At 43.0% G+C, this 18,868-nt stretch overlaps 1 protein-coding gene across 18 annotated transcripts in view; it reads left to right on the top strand.

Moving 5' to 3' along the window:
- Nucleotides 1-392: 392 nt before the first annotated feature.
- PRDM2 (PR/SET domain 2) overlaps nucleotides 393-18,868 on the top strand; it is a 134,163-nt gene continuing 115,687 nt past the window's right edge. For 11 of the 18 annotated variants that reach the window (XM_044942841.2, XM_044942845.2, XM_044942837.2 and 8 more), the window contains exon 1: nucleotides 1,379-1,515. The gene's annotated coding sequence lies outside the window, so the exon portion shown is untranslated. Of the gene's footprint in view, nucleotides 506-1,378; nucleotides 1,516-17,949; nucleotides 18,666-18,868 lie in introns of those variants that run through there. The other 7 variants (XM_044942842.2, XM_044942847.2, XM_044942835.2 and 4 more) reach the window with 4 other exon arrangements.

The following is an 18,868-nucleotide window of genomic DNA, read 5'->3' on the forward strand; positions in this document are numbered from 1 at the left end:
GATGAGGTTATTATCTTCATTTGTTCACTATAGTGGACTAAGTCGTTAGCATCATCCCTTCACAATAAGATGATAATGCATGTTGACTCATCATGTTTTCTTAACATTAAACCCTAGTTACATAAACAGATTTGTAGGCTCCTTCAGAAGTTTCAAAAGAGAGACCAATTGCATCTAATTTACTGTGTCTCCTCCTTAGGGTGGGTCCTTTCCACAGGCGCCTTATGCCGCCCATTTCATTTAGATTCTTCCTGATTCCATTCTCAGGGCTTTATCTTCCAAGTCGTCATGGCCTTACATACCATCCATATGGGATAGAACCCAACTTTCTATCTCATCTTCAGCCTGCAGCTTTCCCCCCCACTTCGGACTCCTTGCCGACAACTTCCTGCTAGACATCGCTCCTCGGAAGTCTATAATAGAGACCTCCGACTCAACGAGGCTCATCTCCATGAGAGCATTCACTCATCATCATCCAGGCTGTCTACTTCCTCATATGTAAACAGTTAAGTTCCACAGGACAAGGCCAATGTCATGTTCTGTGCATTACTCCCAGCACGTAGCACACTGCTAGCCACATGGCCAGCAGACAAGAAATACTCTTTTGTAGAGAAGGCAATGGCACCCCACACCAGTCCTCTTGCCTGGAGAATCCTAGGGACAGGGGAGCCTGGTAAGAGGCCGTCTTTGGGGTCGCACAGAGTCCGACACGACTGAGCGACTTCACTTTCACTTTTCACTTTCATGCATTGGAGAAGGAAATGGCAACCCACTCCAGTATTCTTGCCTGGAGAATCCCAGGGACAGGGGAGCCTGGTAAGAGGCCGTCTATGGGGTCGCACAGAGTCGGACACGACTGAAGCGACTTAGCAGCAGCAGCAACGAAGAACAAAGAAACCCAGCTGCATCTTCCCCTTGGAGCTGGATCTTTTCGGGGTAGGCTAGACTGCTCCTTTAGAGAGGAGTGAAGAAAGGGGTCTATGTTTCCTCATTTGACAGGGACTTAGTGATAAAGCCATTTTCTTTTTCCCTCCAGGTCCTCGTAGTAACTTTCGATTGCGCAGAATCCTAAGCCTTTGGTGCAGGCAGAGTGGTGGTGGCAAGCCCGGGCCTGGCCGCCGGGGTCCTCGGGGTCCCTGTGAGGACGGCCGTGTGTCGGGACGTGTGCAGTCCCGGTGGTCGTGCCACCGCGAACCGAAGTCGGGGCTCCCGGGCGAACACACCTCGGAGCCAGGGCGGCCCGGGTCGGGGCCCCCCGGGCGTCTGAGGCCGGGGTCGTGGTCCTCCCGTGGAGGCGCGTCGGGGGTCTGCGCAGTCGGGGGTCGCGGCCCTCGGCGACGGCGCGGGCGGCGCGGGTCCCGGAGGTCGCGCGGCCGGCGCCGCCCGACGTCACTTCCGACCGGAGCCAAGATGGCGGTGGCGCGGCCGCGGGCGCCGGGGCGGGCGGAGCGGTGGCGGCGGTTCGGGCGGCGGCTCTCCGCGCTCTGAGGCGCGGGGCGCGGCGGGCGCAGCCAGGTAAGAAGCAGCCAGGGCGGGTGGCTTCCGGGACGGCGGCGGGTTCCGCGCCGGGACTCCAGTCTCTGTCCGCGAGGAGCGAGGCGGCGGCGGCGGCGGGAGCGACACGCCGGGGACCCGGGCGCGCAGGGCCGGGCGGGCCGGCGGCGCGCCCCCTTCGAGGTCTCAGTGTCCCGCGCTCGCGGGGCCCCCCGCAACGAGGCGCGGCCCGCGGGCGGCCGGAGTCCGTCCCTCCCGCGCCGAGCACCCGGGCCCGGCCTTGGGCCCCGGCGCGGGGAAGTTGTGGGGTCCGCTTTGTCGCCGTTGGTTAGCCGCGCGCCCCGCGGGGAGTACGCGGGTGGGCTGCCGGGCGGCGGCGCCGGGCGGGCGGCTGCGACTCCAGCGGGATCCCGGTCCCGGGTCCACGAGGGTGGCCACCGGTCCCAGGGCCGTTCCAATTTCAAGTGGTCTTGCTCTTCTTTTTTTGTGTTCTAACAGAACGTGTCTCTCACACTTGGATTCTGAATTTGTTCAGTGTTTCGCGTCTTTGTGTTTCCTAAATCCACAAAGTGTAGTTTAAGCTCGGAAACGTTCTCCCTCGATAATCCCATCACAGACCCACCGGTGTTTTGTGTTTAACAGACAGAGCATTTATCTCTTAGGCATTTTGTTACTAAAGATGCCCACGAACCTGTATTTGATGGTAGCAAGAAAGACACAAAGTAGACCAAGCAGGTCAGCGTCTTTCCCCTCACCTCCGTGGTGGCTCCCGACCCACGCGTAAACCCCTGTCCACCGTGTGTCCAGACACGAGCTTCGGAAACAATTCCACGTTGACCCGGGGAGTCCACAGTACCTCCACTACGCAGCTGTAATTTCCCCAGAGAGAGGACACGCATGCTGGCCCCTCATCTTCCATTGAGCGTTGTTGTTGGGGTTTTGGTTTTATTTCAGAACGCGTTTTGGTGAATCCCAGTTAAGTCTTTTAAATCCCTCTGATCAGACACCAAAATGGCCCTACCCAGAAGGCGATTAAAATATTAAAGTTTTTGTTTACTACAGGTTTATTGTTAAAAGCAGTCACAGTCTTTTAACAACAAACAGACCTTTTCAGTGGTTCTCGTAAGATGCCAGACTTCGTCTCGATTTGATCAGTTGCGTTCAAGTATGTTGGGGAAATGTAGGCCTTTAAACCTTTTTTTAAAACATGTTATGAAATGTGCTGTAAGGAGCACATTAAGGAGGAGGAACTGAGAGACATATTGTATGTTCCTTTTTAGTAGGGTCTTGTTTTTGAGGTGGCATGCAGCTGCCCCTTCATTCTCCTGTAGGCTTCCTTACAAACACTCGTTTGCCCACATTGTTCACACATAGAATCTCAGTATAGCCTTGAGAGGATCTTTAAAGATAGTCCAGCTCCCTCATTGCAAGCATTGGAAACTGAGATTGAAATTCATAGTGGGACTGACGTTTGTTCACAGCTTCTAGTATTCCAGGGCTTTTTTTACACATCTTTTTTGGTTTGGTTTTAATAAGTTAATATATTTGAAGTGCTTAGAAAATCACCAAGTGCATAATCAAAGCGCTCAGTAGAGGTTCATTTTTGTTGATTCTGGAGATGTTTTTTTTTTTTTTCATTGAAAAGTCGGCAGGTTCACATTTGTTTTTTCTCATTTTGTGCACAGTTCCTGAAACAACTGGGCGTAAATCTGTAATAACGTGTTAGTTTTGTAAGTACAAAGTGGAACAAAAGATTCTCATTCTAGGAGAGTTTGAAAATGGAGAAAAACACAAAGAAGGAATAGAAATAGACCATTCCCTTCCCACTCAGATAACCACTGTGAACATTTTGGCAGACCTCCTCCTTTCTGTCTCTTGGTGTGCGTGTGTATATTTTCTTTCCTTGTTTATATTTATTCACTTCTGTATGTTTGCACTGTGTACAGGATAGATATCATATGCTATATATTGTTTGTAATCTCTCTTCCTTTATGATATTGTGAGCATATATCCTTGCCACTAAATCTTCAATGCGATTTTTAATGGCCACATTGTATAGGGTGGGCCATAATTTATTTATCAATTCCGTATTGATCAGTAAGGTTTCAACAGCTTGAGATTTTCTTTTCGTTAAGATTTATTTAAAAGTTTTTTCTATTATGGATTTTCAAGCCCTGTCATCTTTTAAGATACGTGAAAAATGTAAATTCTGTTTTTTAGCCTCTAAAGACTCATTTTTCCTGCCAGTGCAGTTTGAAGAAATAGCGCTCCATTTCAGCTCCGTTTTATTCTCCCTCATCTGGGTCTGTGCAGTTACAGACATATATCTGCATGAATATTCTTTTGATGATTATTTTACCTTAGATGTTTGTTTATTCATGGGACTGTTTCTTTAAGCTGCCCATCTCTTTTCAAGTTCCAGATCTGATTTACAAACCTTTTAAGTCCTGTTAAATCATAGACTTTCCGGGATGGAAAGCACCTTAGGTTATTTACTATTTTCATGTCTTCTGACTTGCTTTTCATGCTATTTTTAATCCTCGCGCAGAAGAAAAAAAAAGCCCGTGGGCTGCCTTAGAAAACTCCGTAGTGGGGAGCAAAGAGGGAGTAGGTGGACAGTGGGGGGAAATTGTCAAGCTTGTGTGGCAACATGTAGATCCAGGGAGTTTCCAGGTGATGGGGACGTTACCCGACAGTGGTGACTGCAGATCCTGCTGACATCTGTCCAGGGCTGTGCAGTTTGCCTAGAGATCATCAGCTTTGCCTTCGCTCCTCTGAGCCTTTGCTTAGAGGTCTGGGATACTGTTCTGGCCCTCTCCCTTTGAAATTAGATGCTTTTACTTATAGCCAATAATATCATCTTCATAGGGTGACTGAAAGTAGTACTTAGATCCCTTGAAACAAGGTTTCTTATCCTCACCATGGTTGTGGGGCTGGATCATTCTTTGTCGTGGGAGCTGTCTTGTACCCTGTAGGATATTTGGCAGCATCCCTGACCTTTGCCCACCAGATGCCAGTGGCCGCCCCTCCCCCCCCAAGTTGTGACAATCCATAAACCCTCCAGACATTGCAAGATGTCCCTTTAGGGCAAAATGACCCTTTAGGGTGAATACTCCAGTTTTAACCACTGCTTTAAAGGAAGGCCCATCTCACTGGATGGTTGAATCATAGAAGCGGTTTATGGAATCTCTTTAGTCAAAGATCTATTAAGAATATATGCCGCTGGTTTATGTGAAGTTCCCCTTGATGCCAGGGAATAGGCTTGTTACAGGTGGAAGTTCTTTTCCTGAGTTTGGTTTTATGACTTTGTCCATTTGATTTTTTTTTTTTTTTTTTAAATCTTTTGGCCATGCTGCATGGCACATAGGCTCTTTGTTCCTCCATGAGGGATTGAACCCGTGCCTCCTACATTGGCAATGCAGTCTTAACCATTGTACCACTAGGGCACTCCCGATTTTATGACTTTGTTGAATGGTCACTTTCAGCAGTTTTGCTTTGGTGCCCCTTTCATGGCAAGAGATAAAGGAACTTGAGGTAACATGGAAACTAAGGAGTTTTCCTGATATAGGATCAGCATTCCCAGTATGTAGATTAAATGATTACGAACTAAAAATTTTCATAGACTTGAAAAATGGTGAATAATTTAAGCTTGTGGTCTATTATACTGAATAGCACAAAAAGAGCGGTCTTCTAGAAAATGGAACTTAGTGGAGCAGCCCCTTGAATACTGCAGGAAGAAGCCTAACTAATGTTTTCTAAAATTTCCTTTTTTTAAAAAAAAAAAAGAAAAAAAAAATTCAGGGTTATGAACTGAAAGTGAAAAATTTGTCCTGAAGAAATAAAATTTACTTTTGCAGTGTTTAGCTAACTTTATTACTTTATAACTTAAAGATAGGTTATTGATATTTGTGACAAACCTGCACCTTCCCCTGGGGGGAAAAATGTAAGTTGTCAAGTCTTTATTTGAATTCTTTAAAAGAATAGATAGTATAGATTGAATTTTTATCGTGGCATAAGTAATCTTTAATAAGTTGTAATAGTAATAATAATAATGTTAGAACTCACTGATAAAACAAAAAAAGAGAGGTGCTCTTAAACAACATTTGGTAATGGAGTTGTTTTCTGAATGACAGAATATCTGAATGTACAGAATCACATTCATTCACTGGAATGAATGCTTATGTCATTTAACTATTCTTACTTAAAGAGAATGCCTTTCTTTCCCTACCTCCACTTCCCTGAAGCATGAATTAGAGTTATTGTATGTAATAAATCTGGTTCATTTGGAGTGAAATATGCTTATAATATTTTTCTCAGTACAGTATAATATTTTTTCTTAGATTCTTGGTTCATGTCATCTACTCTGTTTTCATTTATTAGTCCTTTGGAACATGCAACTGAATACTTATATATTTGCCAGCCATTTCGGTGAAAAGAATATTTTGTACCTCTTGCAATAAATCATATGATAGGCTTTGCTTTGAAAGAGCTAAATTATTTCTTGGCATAGCTTGCCTGAAATATGGAAAGCAAAATGCAACTGTTAGTTTGATTACAATGGGCAGCCTGTCTGGAAATTGGTAACACCTACAGATTTTACATGTGCTTGTATGTAGTTCCACTAAGACTACATTAAATTCTGGTAGGAAAATTTTCTGGCATTTTCAAGTAATTTAAATGATGCCATCAAAATTTGAAAAGAGTTGTGAGATTCATCAGCCCTTATTATATACAAGTATGAATGCTGCCCATTTCATAAGGCCTTTTAAGACCACGTAAATTAAACATACATTGGAGGATCAGTATGAAAACTAGATCCTAAATGTTTCCCATTCCATGAGACTTATTTTCGGGACTTTGCCATCATCCTGAAAGGCCTAATATTAAAGTATACCTAAAAGAAGGAATTTTAAAAAGGAAGGAGTCTTAGGACAGATGTGTGAAGCTCTGTTACCTCTTGTTAGAGGTTGTTGAGCAGCTCAGTTCCCTTGTTTTGGGAGATGAATATTGTGTTAGTGCAATTCTCTGATAACAGAGTGCTGCCTTGATATACAGAATGAACTATATCCCAGGTATGTTCAGGGACGGCATTATTTCTGGCAGTGGGAGGGGTAGGACAGTTATCCTCTCTCTCTTCTTTGTATTTGAAAGTGAGTACAGTGATTACCTCTATCTTTTATTTGATATTTTAAGATGAACAGATGAATATGTGAGCAAGCAATTTGAGATTCTTTAGGTTTTTCAAAAGCAATACTAGCATTTTGCTTAAATTTTTTTTTTTAATAGGTATTTTTTTTTTGAGGGATGTTGTTGTTCTTTAATCTCTAAGTCACTTCCGACTCTTCTGCAACCTGTGCACTGTAGCCCGCCAGGCCCCTCTGTCCATGGCATTTCCCAGGCAAGAACCCTGGAGTGGGTTGCCATTTCCTTGTCCAGGGAGTATTCCCCACCCAGGGATCCAGCCCACATCTCCTGCATTGGCAGGCGGATTCTTTACCACTGAACCACCAGGAAAGTCCATTGAACGCTAATGTGGCACAAGGGTTTCTTGGAAGAGAAATCCTTCCAGGTTATTTCTGAGTCCTAAAGTTTTTTTGCTTATCCCATCCTCCCTCTACTGAACATGGTGAAAGGGGAAACTTTTTTCCTACTTTCTTCCATGCCTTTCACAAAGCCCAGTCCTTTGTTTTCTACACTCTTGCTGGGTATTTTTTCCCTTGGGATTTCCTCTGTCTCTGGGTCTTCCCCTGGTGGCTCAGAAGGTAAAGAATCTGCCTGCAATGCAGGAGACCCAGGTTCAATCCCTGGGTCAGGAAGATCCCCTGGAGAAGGGAATGGCTACCCACTCCAGTATTCCTGCCTGGAGAATTCTATGGACAGAGGAGCCTGGAGGGCAACACGACTTAGCGACTAACATGCTTTCCTCTGTCCCTAGGCACCCCCTTGTGGCTGAAGACTTCTAAATCTCAGTCCCCCTCCTTGAAGACAGTCTGTGCTGGGACTTTTTTTCCCGTTTGATGGTGGTTTTCCGTGGATGTCTGGCCTCTCTTCTCAGAGTCTGTAAAATGGAACTCGCCACCTTCCACTTAAATGCTACCTGTACTCCTGGCTTATCTGTCTTTAAAATACACTCATTCTTCTTGCAGTCACATTCCAGATTTTGTTGAACTCATCTTCACCATCTCTTTTTACCTCCTGTTAGGTTAGAAAACACATTCTGTTCATTCTTCCTCTGCAGAGTTAGTCACATTTTTCGTTTCTTTTCTGCTATCATCAGGGTTTCAAAGGTTTATTGCTTATCATCCAGATTCTTAGCCGGCTTGCCTGGCCCCAGTCTTTCTGGCTGCCCTTTCCTCTCCTGCCTCCTCACTCTTAACCTGTCAGTTTAACCTTCCTACACTGTTAGGCCTCACTTGGTTTGTGGCAGTTCTCAAACTTTCTGGGCCATGTTACCCACCCCAGGGCAAAGCTGCCCTCTTGATGGGCAGCCCTGGAAGCAGGTTGTTTCCCTGGGCTCCTCCTGCCCTCATGCGTTCACTGGCTCTGTTTTTAAGAAAATCCTTGTTTCCATCTTTCTCTAAAGACCCTCAGGACTTGTGTCAGGAGGGGACTGGGTGGATACTGACTTCTCCTTCACTATCTTTGAGGAACATTTCCTACAGGTCAAGTTTACTTTGAACCTGGAACTCAGACACCACCCTTTATGCTGGGAAAGATTGAAGGCAGGAGGAGAAGGGGATGACAGAAGACTAGATGGTTGGATGGCATTACTAACTCAGTGGACATGATTTGAGTAAACTCCGGGAGATGGTGAAGGACAGGGAAGCCTGGTGTGCTGGCGTCCATGGGGTCACAAAGAGTCAGACACAACTGAGCGACTGAACAACAACAGATGCCCCCAAGAACTGTCCCATCTGCAGTGGGACAAAACTGTGGAGCTCGGCACAGACCCTGACTTGAGGGGCACTGTCTGGCTTACTCCAGCTGGTTGCACCAAGAGGTGGTCCTTCATCCTCTGTGTCATATATTGAGTCCCCAGATAGGGGGAGGAATTCCTCTTTACCTTAAAACCAGAACAACTAATTATTTATTTTGAGAAAATGTGTTTTTCAGTTACTGAGTTGTGGAGAAGTTGAGGAAACATACTTTCCTTTAACAATAAAAATTCATATATGTATAAGAACTTTTTTTTTATTAATTTATTTTAATTGGAGGCTAATTACTTTACAGTAATGTATTGGTTTTGCCATACATTGACATGAATCCGCCACGGGTGTACACGTGTTCCCCATCCTGAACCCCCCTCCCACCTCCCTCTCCATACTGTCCCTCCAGGTCATCCCAGTGCACCAGCCCTGCACATCCTGTCTCATGCATCTAACCTGGACTGGCGATCCCTTTCACATATGATAATATGCATGTTTCAATGCCATTCTCCCAAATCATCCCACCCTCGCCCTCTCCCACAGAGTCCAAAAGACTGTTCTATACATCTGTGTCTCTTTACTTAAACTGTAGAGCATTACACAAACGTCACTCTGCAAACAGTTTTTGTTGTTGTTATTTAGTCGCTAAGTCGTGTCCAACTCTTTTGTGACCCCATGAACTGTAGCCTGCTAGGCTCCTCTGTCCGTGGGATTTCTCAGGCAAAAATACTGGAGTGGATTGCCATTTCCTTCTTCAGGGGATCTTCCCAACCCAGGGATCAAACCCAGGTCTCCTGCATTGGCAGGAGGATTCTTTACCACTGAGCCACCGGGGAAGCCCCTGCAAACAGTAGGTGTTGGTGTTACTTTAAAATGCTGTTGAGACTAGAAATAGTTACATATTTAGAGGATAGACTCCAAACTTCAGGTTTCATTTAAAGTAGGAGAGTTGCTCCCTACCAAAATAATAATAAACTCTTGGGAGAAAATCTCAAGAAATACACTGATTGTTGACCCTGCCATCTTAGCAAAATATAGTTGTTACTCTTATCTGGTGTAACTTGTAATTTTGCTATAGGTTGTTCACTCACGAGTTTCAGAAATCTCCTTGTCATTTATGTGTAGTTTGTGGACGGTGAGTTTTCCTATATACTTTATTGTATGGGAGAAACCAGAAAGCCTCTGAGCAGCCACTTGTAAGATGACTATATTGACGCTCAGGTTTGAAAAGATGCATACTTGAGTGGCAAGACCGGTTCCTCACAGTACTGAAGCTTTCGTCCCCTTTACAGAAAATTCACAAGTATTTTGCAGGGTTCCTGAAAGTCCCTTAATTTTTAATGTTTAATCACATCAGTTACATCTGCATTGGGAACTCCAGGGGGAGAATAGTAACTCAAGGGGGTTAACCGAGAGTTCATTTTATCTGGGGAATTGTGAAGTGAGCTGTCATGGGGCAACTCCTTGTAGAAAGTCTGTGTTTGAGTTGGAAGCTTGGCATTTGAGTGTGAGGAAAGAATCAGCTTAATTTTCCCTGTTCTTAATGTAACCAACATGGAAAAATGTTACAAAAGCATCATTTTATAGGAAATTCTTTGAGTTTAATGCTGTTTTGCAGAATATATGGAGAATACATAGTCAACAGTTGGTTAGTTACAATTTTCAGCAGAGAGATGGGAATTATAATAATGATCTTGAATCTGCATAGTTCTTATCAGACAGCAGGGACTGGCTAGAAAGCACTTGTAGAATTTTTGTAGAAACCCAAAATAAAACCTAAAAGTTTTGATGTAGTAAATTACATGTTCAGCATAATATAATGACATAGGTGTATACATTTAATCAAAATCATAAGAAAGTGAAAGTTGCTCAGTCATGTCCAACTCTTTGTGACTGCATGAACTGTACAATCCATGGAATTCTCCAGGCCAGAATACTGGAGTGGGTAGCCTTTCCCTTCTCCAGGGGATCTTCCCAACCCAGGGATCGAACCCAGGTCTCCCACATTGCAGGTGGATTCTTTACCAGCTGAGCCACAAGAGAATCCCTTTTACTTTCACTTTAGAGTAAGAGAGTGCATGTGATAGCCATCCCTAACATTACCAGGTAAATGATAAATAATCAGCACTTGCTATATATTTATTGCTAGCTCTTTATTAGTGAATGCTTAGAGAGATGTTTCTTGAAAATTTTCCCTTATATTAAAAAAATTTTGTTTTTTTCAAGTAAAGGAGAGAGATTCTAGGGGAAGAAAAGGCCCCTGCTGCTGCTGCTGCTGCTGCTAAGTCACTTCAGTCATGTTCGACTGTGTGACCCCATAGACAGCAGCCCACCAGGCTCCCCCATCCCTGGGATTCTCCAGGCAAGAACACTGGAGTGGGTTGCCATTTCCTTCTCCAGTGCATGAAAGTGAAAAGTGAAAGTGAAGTCGCTCAGTCGTATCTGACTCGTAGCGACCCCATGGACTGCAGCCCACCAGGCTCCTCCATCCATGGGATTCTCCAGGCAGGAGTACTGGAGTGGGGTGCCATTGCCTTCTCGTGCCATAATCTAAATTTGCATTCATATTACTCTCCTAGTTTATCTGCTGGTCTCTTATTAAACATTCTACTATGGTATTGTTTAACTTAGAGATATTTCAGACAAAAGTAATCAACCTCATCCCATCAGAGCTCTGTGGCTCTAAAGCCATTCGAAACAGCAGACTTTCTTGTCTTCCTCTCAGTTCTGGGGGAGCTGTGTTGTCAATATCAAGTTCTCCTGTGTTGTGTTAGTTGCTCAGTCGTGTCTGACTCTTTGCTCTCTGTGGACTATAGCCCACCAGGCTCCAGTGTTCCTGTACTTTCCCAGGCAAGAATACTGGAGTGGGTTGCCTTTTCCGTCTCCAGGGGATCTTCCCAACCCAGGAATTGAACCCAGGTCTCCTGCATTGTGGAGAAGGCAATGGCAACCCACTCCAGTACTCTTGCCTGGAAAATCCTATGGATGGAGGAGCCTGGTAGGCTGCAGTCCATGGGGTCGCGAAGAGTCGGACATGACTGAGCGACTTCACTTTCACTTTTCACTTTCATGCACTGGAGAAGGAAATGGCAACCCACTCCAGTGTTCTTGCCTGGAGAACCCCAGGGACGGCGGAGCCTGGTGGGCTGCTGTCTGTGGGGTCGCACAGAGTCGGACACGACTGAAGCGATTTAGCAGCAGCTCCTGCATTGTCGGCAGATTCTTCACCATCTAAGCTATCAGGGAGCCCATCAAGTTCTACCTGGAGTAAATTCTTTAAACTCTGCCTCCTTATTTAGTTTGGTGTCAGGACACTCTGCTCTATGAATTTGGGGACTCAGGCCCTGGGATATTTGTCTGTGGTTTTCAGGGTATCACTTAGGAAACCAATTTATTGAAATGGGATAAATTACTGATTTATTTGTGAGCATTAAGTTCTTTATATCTCTTAATACACACTTGAGTTTGGGAAATTCCTCTCTTGATGTGCTGTTATACTGTTGCTTTTGCCTTGGCTAGAAATCATTCTAGAGGGTGAGAGGCATGAGCAGTTTTAAGCTGTTAGAGTTCATATTGTCCGATTTACCAAAGGGGTTATTACCTGATAGCTCAGTTGGTAAAGAATCCGCCTGCAATGCAGGAGACTCTGGTTCGATTCCTGGGTCTGGAAGATTCTCTGGAGAAGGGAAAGGCTACCCATTGCAGTGTTCTTGGGCTTCCCTGGTGGCTCAGCTTTTAAAGAATCCGCCTGCAATGTGGGAAACCTGGGTTCGATTGCTGGGTTGGGAAGATCCCCTGGAGAAGGGAAAGACTACCAACTCCAGTATTCTGGCCTGGAGAATTCCATGGACCACAAAGAGTTGGACACGACTGAGTGACTTTCACTTCACTCACCAAAGGGTTGCCAAATCTTTGCTGTATTCTCAAATCTGTTTTTTTTCTCTTCACACACACACACACACACCCCCCTTAATGAAAGTGATAAACATACCAGTTTTGATTTTTCACTTTAGCTTATTTAATTTGGTGACATTGTCTTTTTAAAGGAAAGTTGGGGGTATATTTTTCAGTGTGAAACTAAATGTTCTGGATGAGTATTCCAGTGATATTTTATGTATAATTTTAGAAAAGGAAAATGAATGACTTCATTTAGCAAATTCCTAGGCAGATTCAGTATGAATTATGTGATTCTTCCTAATCCCCAAGAATGGATGCTAGATGTTTTTATGTTGATAGCTAGAGTTTATAGATTGTAACTTGGTGATTCCATTCTTCTGGTAGAAATTGTGAATGGTAGTTTTTGATAGTACATTAGCTGTGTTTGTTAATGAAAACTGCCTTTGAGAAGTTGGCATGCTTTGGATATTTTAATTATTTTTCTAAAAGTTTCTTGGGACTGCAAGAATCTTTTGGTCAGAGAAAGTTAAGATTTACAGTGTAAATCTGTAAATCTACTTTGCTAAAAGGTTGATCATCTCGGTGTTTGCCACAATGATATTCATTTACCATGAGAGATCTACTTTATGTAGTGATTAGTTTTAGAATTATTTTTGTTTTCTTATGTAGGTCATAAACATTCCAAGCCTTCTTTTACACAATGATATTTTTAAAACTTTTTTTTCTTTTAGTCTATGTTTTCAACATATTTTTGATTTTTAAAATTTTGCTGCAGTCATGCCAGTTCTCTTATTTCTGTTTTACTATTTGTCCATAAATTGTATGTTGCTTTCTGAGTCTTGAAAGTTCGTTTCTTTTGAGTTTTGATGTTGTTGTTCAGTCACTAGGTTGTGTCTGACCCTTGGACTGTAGCACGCCAGGCTTCTCTGTCCTTCACTATCTCCTGGAGTTTGCTCATATTCATGTCCATTGAGTCAATGATGCCTTCCAATCATCTCATCCTCTCTCGCCCCCTTCTCTTCCTGCCTCAATCTTTACCAGCATCAGGATCTTTATGAATCAGCTCTTCCCATCAGGTGGCCAAAATACTGGAGATTCAGCTTCAATATCAGTCCTTCCAATGAATACCTAGGACTGATCTCCTTTAGGATGGACTGGTTGGATCTCCTTGCAGTCCAAGGAACTCTCAAGAGTCTTCTCCAACACCACAGCTCAAAAGCATCAATTCTTCGGCGTCAGCTTTATTTATGGTCCAATTCTCGTATCCATACATGACTACTGGAAGAACCATAGGTTTGACTAGACAGACTTTGCTGACTTTGTCAGCAAAGTAACATCCCTGCTTTTTAATATGCTGTCTAGGTTGGTCATAACTGGTTAGTTGCTGTCATGTGAAATGAGCACAATTGTGTGGTAGTTTGAACGTTTTTTGGCATTTTCTTTCTTTGCGATTGGAATAAAGACCTTTTCCAATCTTTATGTTACAATGTGGAATTTGTAATCTAAGAAAATAATTTTAAAATAACATTAGTTAATAATTTATTTTCCAAATAGCCCCCCAAACCTAAATTGAATCAAAAGAAAAGACCCTTATGCTGGGAAAGATTGAAGACAGGAGGAGAAGGGGATGGCAGAGAATGAGATGGTTGGATGGCATTGCTGACTTGATGGACATGAGTTTGGGCAAGCTCCAGGAGTTGGTGATGCCAGGTGTGCTGCAGTCCATGGGGTTGCAAAGAGTTGGACAGGACTGAGTGACTGAACTGAACTGAATATCAGTAGCTTACAGGTGCGCTTCCCAGGTGGTGCTAGTGGTAAAGAGCCCGCCTGCAATGTAGGAGACATAAGAGACACCGTTTTGATCCCTGGGTGGGGAACGTCCCCTGGAGGAGGGCATGACAACTCACTTCAGTATTCTTGCCTGGAGAATCCCATTGGCAGAGGAGCCTGGCAGGCTACAAAGTGGGGTCGCAGAGTCGGACACAACTGAAATGACTTAGCGTGCACATAGTGAATGTGCAAATCAAATATTTATATTCCTAATTCTTTGCCCTTCCTCTCAGACTTAGACTAGTCTTAAAGAATCTGCTGTTGCTTTTTCTTTAAAGGCTTTTCATATTGTTTTGTAGGCTTCACAAGTCTACAAAGGACAGATACGACAGTTTGATGTGTTATATGTAGTGCATTAATGTTAGTCTGTAACTTTCTTTTGTTTGATCTGCATTATCTCAGATGATGTGATAGAAGTATGGCTGGGCCTGCAGGGATGGTCTGACCCCGGAACTGCCTGTTTGTATGGGGTTTCCTGCATATTTCTAGATTTTCTGGTCTCTGGCTACCATGTCAGATGACAGCAGCTTAATAGTTGTTCAGATTGTCTTGATCTCCTAAGGGACCAGTATTTGAATAAAGACCCTCCTAATTATTTTATTGTTGTTGTATTCATACTGATTATATATAGTTAAATCATCTTTATGATATTACTAAATTAAATATTTGTACAGATGATTTGTCCTAGAATTTGGAAGCAGTATCTTTAAAAGTTAAGTACATGTATGTTATTAAAACCTTCGATCAGTAAAATCAAGATCAAACTTTTAGTTTTCTAAGAGTATGTGCTGTTAGTGAAGTATATTTGGTGATAGAAATTCACATGCTCTAAATTTGTGAATCTGTCTAATGTAGTTTATCTGAAAAACATCAGCAGGTGGAATGGAAGGAAATGTAGACATTTTAAAGAAGTTTTGGTCAGGCATAGAAATCCAAACAAGAAACTAAGAATCTATGGTCCCAAAAGTCCAGGATTTTAAGTTTTTCATTATTTACTACTGGAAAATTGGAGGCACTTAATTCTTAAGCATTTTATTTAAAGTTTGATAGAATTCCTCAGTTTCAGTGGTAGGTGTGGAAAGATTCCTCTCGGCCGCTATACTGGTATGATTGATACTTCAAGTTACTGTGTTTGATAAAACACAGACCCTGAGATAACTGTGTTAGAAAGGTAGGTATATAAATCAGTGCTGTTCAAGTCAACACTGAATGTAAAAGTTATGTAGAACTGCCATGCACTTCCACAGGGGTTTTGCAATCCTGGAGGAATTTAGAGAAGTTATTCCAATAACAGAGTTTAGAATCTATAGTTGCTTTAAAATGTATTATCATGGTGCAGCTAGTACATGATTACTACAGTTCAGAGGTTCTCCACCAGAAGGGGGTCTGGGGATGTGTGGCTCAGAGGGAGCTGCTGGCATTGATTTCGCAGTGCAGAGCTAAGTGGCCTTAATGAAAGGGACAGTCTTGCACCGGAGTGAGTACTCAGCTCCAAATGCAATGGTCCTGTGTTGAGAGACACTGCCAAAATCTTAGTTCTTTTCTTGTAACATCTCTTGTTTTTAATATAGTTGAATATCCTAATTTAAAATATCATTTGAGAAGTCAGTGTTAGATTTGTGATGTTTTTCATTATTGTAAAATATTTTAGATATATAATCTGATAATATTGTTAGTCAAGAGAGAGAAAAAAAAAAGAGGGTCTTGTTTTTAGCAATTAGGATTAGAAGTGATAGAGAGGAGGGTCCAAGCATACAGCATCAAGAATAAATAGTGAACCCTTAAAGATGTTAAGGTCTTTCTAGTTTTTGGAAAGAAATGATATTGTTGCTGCTATTTAGTCGCTAAGTTGTGTCTGACTCTTTGCGACCCCATGAACTGTAGCCCACCAGGCCCCTCTGTTCATGGGATTTCCCAGGTAAGAATACTGGAGTGGGTTGCCATTTCCTTCTCCAGGGAATCTTCCCGACCCAGGGGTTGAACCCGCATCTCTTGCGATGGCAGGCTGGTTCTTTACCATTGAGCCACCAGGGAAGCCTGAAGAAAGGATGCTGCTGCTGCTGCTGCTAAGTCGCTTTAGTCGTGTCTGACTCTGTGCAACCCCAGAGATGGCAGCCCACCAGGCTCCTCTGTCCCTGGGATTCTCCAGGCAAGAACACTAGAGTGGGTTGCCATTTCCTTCTTCAGTGCATGAAAGTGAAAAGTGAAAGTGAAGCTGCTCAGTCATGTCCTACTCTTAGCAACCTCATGGACTGCAGCCCACCAGGCTCCTCCATCCATGGGATTTTCCAGGCAAGAGTACTGGAGTGGGTTGCCATTGCCTTCTTCGGAAGAAAGGATGAATGCCATCTAATTTGGACAGAGAGGGAACAGACAGTGTAGAAAATCAGATTATTATTAACTCATGTAACAATCTGAATTACAAGTTTTTCATTAAAAAGTTGAGATTCATTGAAATAAATGAAAGAGTAAGATGTTTTAAGTACTTTAATATTTTAGCTATTCATTTTTAGATGTCACAGTATCTGAGTTGTTTGGTTTGTGCCTGTGAGCTGGCAACTATGAAAGGGGAGGAAAAGGGAGGGAAAATGTATTAAATAAAGAGGGAAAATAAGTGAAAAGCAGATGGAAAGAAGGAGATAGCTTCTCAGAAAATGGCTGCTGTATCCTTCCATGTCCTTAGGATGAAAACCCTGGTGTCATCTTTGACTTCCTCTTTTTTTTTTTTTCATACATGGCATCAAATCTGGCAGCAAATCCTGGGGACTCTATTTTAAAAATAGATCAGGATCTGCCGACTTGTCACAACTCTGCTGTGTGGACCAAGGCCCCATCATCTCTTGCCTAGATGGGGACATTAGCCTCCTAAGAGGTCTGCTTGCTTCCACCCTACTCCCATATAGTCTCCTTTTAAATCTAAGTCACACTAGGTCGCTTCTGCCACCGTAAGCCTCCCAGTGGCTTGCCATCTCTGGATGAAAAAGCTGTAGCCGTTCTGGTGGACGGTGCTTACCTTGCAAAGCATATGTTTCAATCCGCCTCTCCTGTTCCCCACCCCACTCTGTGCCATTGTGTCCTGCACTTGGCCTTTTGTCTGCTGTGTACAGTCTTCCTCCTCACGATGCTTTTCCTCCCTCCCTTGTTGACTCTCAGCTCCTCACCTGCTTTCTCAGTGAGGCCTTCTCTGACCATGTGATGGATTCACTGGCCAGTGTTGAGATGGAGATTATAATCCCTGTCTCCCTCTTCAGGTGCCTGTTTTCCTCTAAAGCACTTTGATTATCTGACATACTACACGTTTTGCTTGCTTATTTGTTAGAGGGCAGGGATCTGTCTGCTCACTGCTCAAAAGTAGAGCCTGGCATGTAGTAGGTGCAAGGTGAGGCAGGAATAAAAAAGCTGGTGAAATATGGTTCAGAAGCCATAGCAGAAACCAAAGTTACTGAGTAATTTTAGCTTCCTTGAATCTCTGTCATTAGTTGAGAAACTAACCTTGTGAAAATTAACTGAGCTGGTTTATGTGACGGTAGCCCAGAGCCTGCTTGTCTTAGAAGAAGCTTCCTAATGATAATCAATGATTCTTGTGAGAAGGAAAAGACGGAGCAAAGGAAATGGTAAAACATCTTTCCAAAGATCTTTCTCATTAAAACATTTGCATTTTACTACAGGGTTTTTTTCCTTCCCCTCCAAAGCTAGTTCTTCATGGCCAGTGTTAGTAAATCCATTTATAAAAGTGTAGTGAGAGGGTAGATGAAATCCCTGCCATTTCTTTCACTCCTGGGTGCCTCAGGTGTCACCAGGACCCTCCTGGTGGAACTGAATAGCCATAATAGAAAAGGCTTAATTTCAGTGAAGAATATGTATGCTAAGGAAGGACATGTTAAATGTATGTGAGAAAGATGCTGAATATTATAAAGTTGAAGGAATGAACTTCATGGGTTAATTACCAGTTTTCTGAAATCATATTCACTGCATATTTACTTCTGCAGAGTGTATATTGATTTGGCTAGCGCTGAGCTTTCTAACAAATTGCAAGTTGTCAAATACATTACCTGTGCCAGTTATGAATAAAAACTAGTTCAGGTGACTAGGCCTTAACTTAAATATAGTGCCTTTGATTGTTAAAGGTGTTCAGGTGAGTGTGGCTAAAGACCTCAAGGAGAAAAACCTGAAATAATCCTTATTAATGAAACCGGGAGAAATATCAAAGCACTGTTCTTGATGATAGGGGGCAGGCAGTATATTTTAGGATGAAGAATGTCCCTAAGTTATAATTTCCTGGGGTATTAGCAGTTAGAACATGAAGTACAACGTAAGTCTTGTGCGTCTAGGAAAGAAACATGAACGTAGGTAAATCCTGAAGAAATAGAATTCTGTTTAGTGATGTGTCTCCGTGCATGATGAAAACAAGACTGTTACAGCGGCAGGGCTCCTCTCATGATCTCCATATATTATGAGTGACTCCTAAGACAGAAGGTGCGGAAAGGACCGTCTTCAGGGCTTGTTCTCTAGAAACAAGTATGTCATTTGCATTTGCAAGAAATAATTCTGTCTTTCCATTCCTATACTATGGATAAATCGAAGAAAAATTTTAAAGGAGTAATTGTAGTTCTTTCCAAACAGCTTTTATTAAAATATTTGCATTTTACTACAAAGTTTCCATTCTTTTTCTCAAAGAGAAATCTCCACGGAAATGTTAGTAAACTCACCCTTTCTACTTC

The sequence above is a fragment of the Bubalus bubalis genome, chromosome 5 (assembly GCF_019923935.1).
Source record: "Bubalus bubalis isolate 160015118507 breed Murrah chromosome 5, NDDB_SH_1, whole genome shotgun sequence".
Lineage (NCBI taxonomy): Eukaryota > Metazoa > Chordata > Mammalia > Artiodactyla > Bovidae > Bubalus > Bubalus bubalis.